The 9,595-nt window shown below is 44.7% G+C and overlaps 1 non-coding gene across 1 annotated transcript; it reads left to right on the forward strand.

Annotated features, from left to right (window-relative positions):
• Positions 1-8,908: 8,908 nt before the first annotated feature.
• Positions 8,909-8,981, forward strand: TRNAG-UCC (transfer RNA glycine (anticodon UCC)). Its single transcript has one exon. It is a non-coding gene; the product is annotated as a tRNA-Gly (tRNA).
• The last annotated feature ends 614 nt before the right edge of the window (positions 8,982-9,595 follow it).

Raw genomic sequence — 9,595 nt, forward strand, 5'->3', positions numbered from 1 at the left:
ATCCTCTGCGTCAGGCCTTGTCTATAGTCACAAGAGAAAGTCCTTGCTCTCAAAAAGCTAACACTCTGATGAGGAAGAGTAACAGTAAACATGGAATTTGATGAATAAGCACATTTTAGATAGTGATGCCAAGAAGAAAATGGAGTAATGTGATACAGAGTCTATAAGGGGCCACGTGAAATCTCCTATATTTATTGTAAACAAAGAGGATCTGTGGGAGGAGGTGACTTGAACTGAGTTGTGAACGATGCTCTCAGAGCAGTCACGCAGATGTCTGAGGAAGTATCACATTCAAATGGCTGGGACTGGAAAGAGCATGTTCTCAGGCTAGAAAGGCCAGTTGGAATGAGTGGGTAAAGGGGAGGCTGAGTATAGGAGGTGAGTTTAGAAAGTTGACAGGAGCCTTTTCAGCCTTGATCAACCATTTGATTTTGTTCCATCGCAGTGCAAAATCATTAAAGGGATTTAAGAGAAAGAGTGAAATGGCCTGATATTCACCTTAATAAGTTGTTGTGCCATGTCATACATGCATGCTCAGTCATTCGTGTCTGACTCTTTTTGACCCCCATGCACTGTAGCCCACCAGGCTCCTCTGTCCATGGGATTCTCCAGGCAAGAATACTAGAGCTGGTCACCATTTCCTTCTATAGGGCATCTTCCCCACGCAGAGATCGAATCCATGTCTCTTGTGTCTTCTGCATTGGCAGGCAGATTCTTTACCACTGAGCCACCCAGGAAGCTCCTTAATAAGTTGCCTGTCATTTTAACTAAGTTGTCATTTGAACCAGGCAGTCTGATGCCATAAATTTTGATTTTAACCACACAGTGATGCCTTTACTCAACTAGTAATAAAGTAAGTTGCAACCAGTGAAAATGAAGGCAGGGTGGGCAACTACAAGATGTTATTGTGGCTTCGGCTAGTGTGACAGCAGTGGAAATGGTAAAGCAGTCAAATTCAGAATATTTGAAAGTACAGTGGAAGGACTTATGGATGAATTGATGAATGGATGAATGGATGGAGAAAATCAAGGAATCTGTTAGGACTGTGGGATGTTTATCATGAGAAATAGAATGAATGGTGATGGTCTTTGCTCCACTGGGAAGCTGAGGAACAGCAGTTGAGACTGGGAGGAGGGGGTTAAACCAATTGTTCTGTACAGCTAATTTTGAAACACCTATTAGACATTCAAGTAGGCAGAAGGATATACAAGTCCTAGCTAGAGATATAATTTAGAAGTCATCAAAGGATGGATTGTATTAAGACCAAGAGATTATTTGTGATTACCAAGAAGAGAGCACAAATAGATACAAGAAGGCATCCCCAGAGATCAAGAAGTTGAAGATGTTAGAGAGAGGAAGGAGAGATGCAGGAAAGAAGTATGTAATGAGGTGAAAAAGGATGGAAGAGGCACAAGTGGAAGGGTTTGCCTTGGATGGGATCAGGGATTCTATCTCCACTTCAACAGAATGGAAAGCAAGGAGTATGAGTGCCTATTCTTATAAACTGATGGATGTGATGGTAGGAAAATGAGTACTTGTCATCTGATTGCACATAAAAATTGTAAGGTGATGCTAACCTCAGGGTGGGCTAGAGGAATAGAATGATGTTGGAGATTTAAGGAAGGAGAAGAGGTGTAAAATGGTCTTGCTGGAGGGTGGGAGGGTGAATATCAGGAAACTGTGTTGAGATTGTCTAGAAGTCTTCAGAGATGATTTGAGACTCATGGTAATAATAAAAATGTGAGAATAGTTAGGAGGTTGTGTGATCTTTCTTCAGAAACATTCAGATATTCAGGTGCAGACATGGAGTCAGTTGATGGGTGGGCGTGACCAGCTCAGGAATATTACCACGCAAGAAGAAAGGGAAAGAGGATACAGGAAGTATCAATACAAGCCCATTCAAAGGAGAATTTGTAATGCTATGTCATAATTAAATTGTTTCCAAAGATGGCATCAACAATCCTCCCCCACCCTTTTCCACATGCTCTTTTGCAGTGTAATCTTGCCCCTCAGAGATCCAGTCTATTTCCGCTCCCTTTGGATCTGGGTTCACCATATGTTTTGTTTCAAGTAATGGAAAGCAGCAGAAGTGATGCTGTGTAACTTCTGATGCTGTGTGACCTCTGCAGCTTCTAGTTTTGCTAATTAGGATCTTCACTCTTGAGATTCCAACTATATATATATATATATATAGTTGTAAAGAAGTCCAAGGTGGATACCTTCAGTGCAGCATGAATTGAGAGAGACAGAAAGAATGATCCTACCATCACCACCAAGGTTCCAGACTTGAGACGGAAGCCATCAGGGACACTCCAATCTCAGTTACCATCTGACTACAACCTCATGAGAGATTCCAGCTGATGCCACCATGAGCAGAAGAACCATCCAGTCAAGCCCTGCTCAAATTTCTGACCCTCAGGATTGTGAGCAAATAATATGCTTGTTGTTTTGAACCACTAAGCTCTGAGGTGATTTGCTACATGGCATTACCTAACAGAATCAGAAAGTGTTCCCCCAGTTTGCTGCCAAGTCCACCGAAAGGAAAGGAGGATTTCGAGGGGTGTTACTGTAAGTGGAATAATACAGGGTCAATAAAGTTATTGGATTTGAGGCTTCCACAAGTCAGAGGAATTTCTGAAGTGGGATTACTACAATAGAGAGTTGGAGGGACTTCCCTAGTGGTCCAGTAGCTAAGACTCCGAGCTCCCAGTGCAGGGGGCCTAGGTTCTATCCCTGGTTGGGGAACTAGAGCTCACATGCCACATCATGTTCACATGATGCAACTGAAGATTCCAAGTGCTGTGACTAAGGCCTGGTACAACCAAATAAAGAAAGAAAATTTTTTAAAATGCAATAGAGGATTGGAAAAACAGGAGGTGACACCAGAGAGGGAAAAACTGGAAATCCACATTTAGAGATAATGCTGTTGCAACCACAGCAAAGACCTCAGGAGTGAGTACCTGTGGTAGGACAGGGGAACCAAGGAGATAAAGGATCAGAATGGCCAGAGTGTTGAAGGTCTGCAGAGACATTAAGGTTGCCAGGAGTGTTAACAGGGAAACACTTACTACAGTGTTTAAGGGTATTTGCTCTGGAGCCCAGCTGTACTTCCAGCCCTGACTCTGCCACTAATTGCGTGTGATCTTAGGCAAAATAGATTTCTCTTTGTGTCCCAGATTACTCACCTATAGAATTAAGATGATGATAGTATTCCTCTCATAGTTTTGCAGGATTTAAATAAAAGAATACTTTTAGAGAGCTTAAAAGAGTTCCAAGAGAAAAAAGAGCACTGGATAAATACTGTCACTGTCGTTATCATCAGCAGGAGAGATAAAGACAGCAAAGCAGGTGCTGGAGGCACCGAGGACTGAGGTCAGTGAATGACAGCAGCAAGGTGGGGTAGCAGGTGGTAACATCTGATGCTGAGCTTCAAAGGGGCTCGGGTCTTTGAAGTTGGAAGCAAGAGCCATGATTAATTAGAAGCAGTAAAGGGGGGTAAGGAAAAGACTTACCCTTTTTCCAGGCTTTCAGATCCATGGGGTATGAAATCAAAGTGTCTCCTTGAGAGGACTGCAAAGGAGGCAGAGTCCCCAGGGGAAGCCAGGTTCTAGTTAGAGTGAGAAGGTAAAGGGAACATTCAGGGGAAAAGATGAGAATTTATGTCTGGTAAAGACAGAGCTCCAAAGGGCATGGTGGGAGGATTGGGACAGACGCCAGGGCATGGAAGAAGGTTCAGATTTTAGGATGTGTGGAATAGGGTGGGGATAAGAGACCATGCAGGCAAGTGGGGGGGTTATCATATGGGAAGTAAGGAGTAAGGCAAAAAGATTTGTAACCCACAGGGGACTGATCCAAGAAATCTCTCAAAAAGAAGTATGGAAAGATCCAGAACCAGCTGGTCATCCTTGTGGCTCAAAGTGGTGTGTGAGTCTAGGGGATGGGAGGGCTCCTCAGAGCTGTTCTGCTGGGCAATTCAATTTCTATGCAGGATTTTAAAAGTATGGGGTGGGGGGCGGGGTGGTGAAGAGAGTGTTCTTTCCATCTCTCCCTGGTGGAAAGGGCAAAGAATCAGAGCATCCATCTGTGATCCATTCTTGGAAGCCCAAAGGGTTATTATTCTCTTCCTGGCCACAGAGGCTAGGCCACCTGATTCCGGATGATTGAACAGTATCCGGTGCTTAACATGTCCTGTGGCAAAAGAGGGACTAATATTGCCCTTTACTGTATGTCTCAGTCTGTTTGGGCTGCTAAAACAAAGTACTATAAATTGGGTGACTTATAAACAACAGAAATTTATTTCTTGCAGTACTAGAGGCTGGGAAGTCCAAGGTCAAGGCACCAGTAGTATCAGAGTCTGATGAGGGCTCACTTCCAGCTGTCTTTTCACTGTGTCCTCACATAGCAAAAAAAAAAAAAAAAACCACACAGGAAGCTCTCAGAGGTCTCTTCCATAAGGCCACCAAATCCACTCATGAGAGCTCCACCCTCATGATCTATTCACCTCCCAAAGTGCCACCTCCTAAAACCAGAGATTAGGAAATTAGGTTTCAACATATGAATGTTAGGGGCACATAGACATTGTCCATGGTTCAGGATCTTTTTTTCTTTTTTTAAATGTATTTATTTTTAATTGGAGGATAATTGTTTTGTAATAATGTGTTAGCTTCTGCCATACATCAACGTGAATCAGCTGTAGGTATACTTGTGTATCCTCCCTCTAGAACTCCTCTCCCACCTCCCACCCATCCCACCCCTCTAGGTTGTCAAACAGCACTGCTTTGAGCTCCCTGAATCATATGGCAAATTTCCACTGACTATCTATTTTACATACAGTAATATGTATGTTTCCAGGCTACTCTCTCAATTCATTCCACCCTGTCCTTCCCCCACAGTGCCCACAAGTCTATTCTCTATGTCTGTTTCTCCACTGCTGCCTTGCAGATAGGTTCATCAGTGTATGGTTCAGTGAAAGTGAAAGTGTTAAGCATTCAGTCATGTCTGACTCCTTGCAACCCCATGGACTATAGCCGGCCAGGCTCCTCTGTCCATGGCATTCTCCAGGCAAGAATACTGGAGTGGGTTGCCATTCACTTCTCCAGGAGAATCTTCCTGACCCAGGGATTGAATCCAGGTCTCCTCATTGCAGGCTGATTCTTTGCAGTCTGAGCTACAGGGTAGTCCCATGTTCCACACTAATATATGATTCAGTATCTTAATGCAAATCAGGAAAAGATACTCTCCCCTGGCAGACACAGCCTCCAAGGAACATGGCTTGACCAGCACACAGTGCTTTATAGGAAGAAAAAGCCTCTGCTTCCTGCAAGTAGGCACAGTCTATAGCAAGGACATCAAACCTGATCCAGGCTTGGCCAGGAGTCCCCTGCACATGACATTTTGTGGCACTGGTTGGAGTCTGACTAAATGTCAACCACACAGGGTTCTGGTGTTGTTTCTAATTATGCAAACTTGAGTCAATCACTGTCCTTTTCTGAGCACAGTTAGGGATCTTATTTGATTCATATGACAGATGAGTAGGCTGGACTAATTCAATTCACACATTTTTAAATGCTATAATGTGTTTGGCTTGTACCAGGCACCAAAGATGCCAAGATGAATTAGATGCCCATGGTCTTTGGGTGAGAACAGACACAAACATCTAGTTTCACACTGCAATTCAGGGGCTATGACAAAAGTGTGCATGGGTATCTGTGGAAGCAAAGAGGAGTCCCTGTGTCCTGTCAGACATGTGACAAGTCATGGCCAATGAAATGAGTAGGAACGAAATCACTTAGAGCAAAGGAGGTAAAAATCTCCCCACAACCCCACTCCCACCAATTCTCCAGTCTCCTTCTTTCCTGGTACAATGCTCTTGGGGAGGCCTCTTGTTGGATGGTGGAACCATATAAGACCAAAACATCCTGGGTCTCTGAGAAACCACATGATAGATGGCTGCCTGGGACACAAAATGGACTTTGTACAAGCAATCATTAAGCTTAATCCATTAAGATTTGGGTGATTATTTGTAACAATGACAAAATCTAGACTATCCTGACTGATGTTGGAAAGATGTAATTAACAATGGATGATGCCTAAATTGCTTTCCAAGATGGATGGGTCTGATGAACTGCTGGGCTTTTGTTCAGCTGAACATCTATGCAAAACTATTCAACCAATGTTGAATTATTCAGGAAAACAGAGGACGGCTGGACACACTGTCCCCATACCCCTCAATCTCATCACTCAGATCTCCACCAAATAAATGTAGTACAAAATATTTAATTTTTTTCCTCTGGGGACTTGTCTTCCCATACTCCCTGTTCTTGTGAACTAGCTCCAGGATGGGGGGTGTACCTGGCCAGTTGTGGTCCCACATCTTCTTGGCCACAATGGGAATATGAATCAAGCCAGGCCATAGAGAAGAACCCAAGGCATCTGCCTAGAGAGCCACCTGGGGAAAAGATTTCTTCCCTAGAAAGAAGGGGTGGTTACATGAATGGATGTTAGGCTGGAATTGTTAGACTGACTTTACCATGGCATGGGGAGAATCTTCCTCACAATGAACACAACTCAGAGGAGAGCAGAGTCAGAAATGAAGAGTGACAGTGGCTAACTGATACTGTTTCTTGTGTCAAGACACCCACATGTGATAGCACAGGAGCCACCAACCCCAGCTTGTGATCCTTGATGCTAAGCACAAACTCTAGCACGGACCATCCTCAAGAATAGAAATGTGGCCAGAAGCTCAAGTGCTCTGGATATGACCAACCACCCCTAGTCTCCACACTCTCATTTGGCGGGAGACAAGATGGGGTTCCAAAGCTCTGCGTGCTCCTGGGAAGACCCCATACATCTTCCCTGCCCACTCCCACCACCAACACTCACAGCTTCAACATCACTGTCTGCTGCAGAGACCATCTGGATTAATCCCATCATACCTCTCATCTCTGTCTAACAGCCTCCACAGACTCCAGACCACCCTGTATACCCAGCCCTCATCCCAGGAACCCTCTACTCCAATTCTCCCTCCCACCTCTGCCCAACTCCTGCAACTTCCCCACTGTGTCCTCTGAAACTCACTAAACATCAACAAAATCCCACATTGCAACATCTTTTCCGAACGTTTCTATCACCGCCCTCCTCCAATTGAAACCACCTGTCATCTGAAGACACTGCCCCCCCTTCAGCCCTCATGCATTGTGGCCTGTTTTCTCTCTTACAGTCATCATATCAGGGGACTGGAGGTGGACTGGGTGGCCTGCTTGCTCCTCACTGAGGTCTCACTTCTAAAAATCTTCCATCTTTGCATGAGCAGCCTTCAGCCTAGATGTCCACTACTTCTCCTGCTGAGGTATTCTCCAGACCCTCATCACACCCCCTCATTCTTTAGTACTCTTAGCTACAAGTTCATAAACAACCTGGCCATCTTAACACTTGTTGATTTCAAGATCCACGTAAATGAACCTTTCAATATTCTGACTTCCCAGTCCCCAGACCAGCCCTTCTTCCCATGATCTTTTCCTTCTCTGCCACTGCTGACCTACTTCAACTGCCAGTCACGTGGTCACCCCCTAAATCTTGTCAGTATCAATAACTACATGCTCTTTGTAATCTTAGTTTAAATCTCCTGCTGCCCATCCACCAATTACACCACTCCCTCTGGTACCCCAACTGCCACAACTCCTTGACCCACAAGGATAAAATCTATCGATCCTATTTTCATTGCTTGTTTTCTTGCTTCCCTCTCTACAAAGCTTAGAAGCTGTGAGACACCACTGTAAATATTTCCTTACCTTTTCTTCATTTCTTCTCGTTCACCTGGGAAAACCACAACCCCAATTAAACCCCACACCCTCATGGATTCAGACTGGATGTGCTTGGACAAAAGCATGCAACCAGGCTTTCAAGTCCCATCTTAAGTTCAAGATCATTATCTACAGCCCTTCATGCTCCTAGATTTCTCCTGTCTCCTCTCTTACAACTTCCAACGTCTCCTCCCCATCTTCCCTCTTGGTTAATGACTTGACTTCCAATTTCTCTGAGAATACAGAATCGGCTGGATTCACATGCTCCTACCATACCCTGCATGATCCAATATTCCATGCCTCTTTTCCCCCACAGTGCATAAACCATCCATGCTTCTACAACCAATTTCTTCCCCCTCCCTTCTTGCCCACCCAAAGATATCACTCCAAGGTTTACCCCATCTTTTCTGCATCATTTTTTTCTCCTTTCTTTGCTAGAGTGTTCATATCTGCCTATACACTTGCCCTAATACTAAGCATCTCTTAAAGACAAATCCTTAATAGGACTCTGTGCTCTCACTGCTGAGGACCAGGGTTGAATCCTCCATCAGGGATCTAAGATCCTGCAAGCTGCGTGGTGCAGCCATAAAAATAAACACATAAAGATAAATCCAACACATATGCATGGAATCTAGAAAGATGGTACTGATGAACCTATTTTCAGGGCATCAGTGGTAGACATAGAGAACAGACTTGTGGACATGCTGGTGGGGCAGAGGGTGGGACAAATAGAGAGAATAGTCTTGAAACAGATACATTGCCATATATAAAATGGATAGCCAGTGGGAATTTGCTGTATGATGCAAGTTCAAACCCAATACTCTGTGACCACCTAGAGGTGGGGGATGGGTTGTGAGGTGGGAGGGAGGTCCACGAGGAGGGGGCGTATGTGTACCTATGATGCCAACACAGTACTGTAAAGCAATTACCCTCCAATTAAAAATACATATTTTTAAAAAAGAATTCCATTTTAAGAGTCTCCAGAAAACCCTCCTGACCAGTTCTAGAAATTTCAGGGGCCAAACACAATCCCCATGCTTGCCCTTTCCCAGACAACCCTCAGACAAACGTCCTTCAGCCCACCTACAAGACACAGGCTTGGGACTTCCCTGGTAGTTCAGTGGTTAGGACTCTGTGCTTCCTACGCAGGGGGCTCAGGTTCCATCCCTGGTCAGGGAACTAAGATCTCACATACCAGGGGGGAAAAAAAGGCTCAGGCTCATGAGTCCCCAAGAGCCAATTGTGTAGAAATACTTTAGCTCAGAGAGAAAATAACTCACCTCTATGACACCAGTTCCATCTTCCAGGACACAGGGTGGTATTCTGTGCAATGAAAGCCATTTACTAAATAGTCCTCTGGTGCCGTGGAAAAGTGAATTCATTTTGCACGGGTCACAAGTTCACTTTCAGAGAGCAGTTTCCTCCCTGCCTGAGCAGAGCCAAGTCTAATGAAAAATTGAATGGCAGCACTGAGGGCCCCTGCAGACAGCAGTCCCCCATCATCCTGGGCTTTGGGAGCCCAGTTGAGGGAGGGAAACAGGAGTAATAATGACCATGAGAAAGCGGAGTTGTTCTCTGGGTTACTCTTGAGGCTGCTGGGACCAAAAGATTAGGGGTGGAGTGACTACCACCGGGATGGGGTAAGAAGAGAGGACAAAGCCAGGGGCACAATACAATACCAGTCAGAACCTGGTGTCCAAAATGCAGCGAACTTAAACCTGACCGAACTGAAAGAGAGAGAGAGTGTGTGTGTGTGTGAGAGAGAGAGCGAAAACAGTGTTCTTAACTGCATT

This window comes from Muntiacus reevesi, chromosome 8 (assembly GCF_963930625.1).
Source record: "Muntiacus reevesi chromosome 8, mMunRee1.1, whole genome shotgun sequence".
Classification (NCBI taxonomy): domain Eukaryota; kingdom Metazoa; phylum Chordata; class Mammalia; order Artiodactyla; family Cervidae; genus Muntiacus; species Muntiacus reevesi.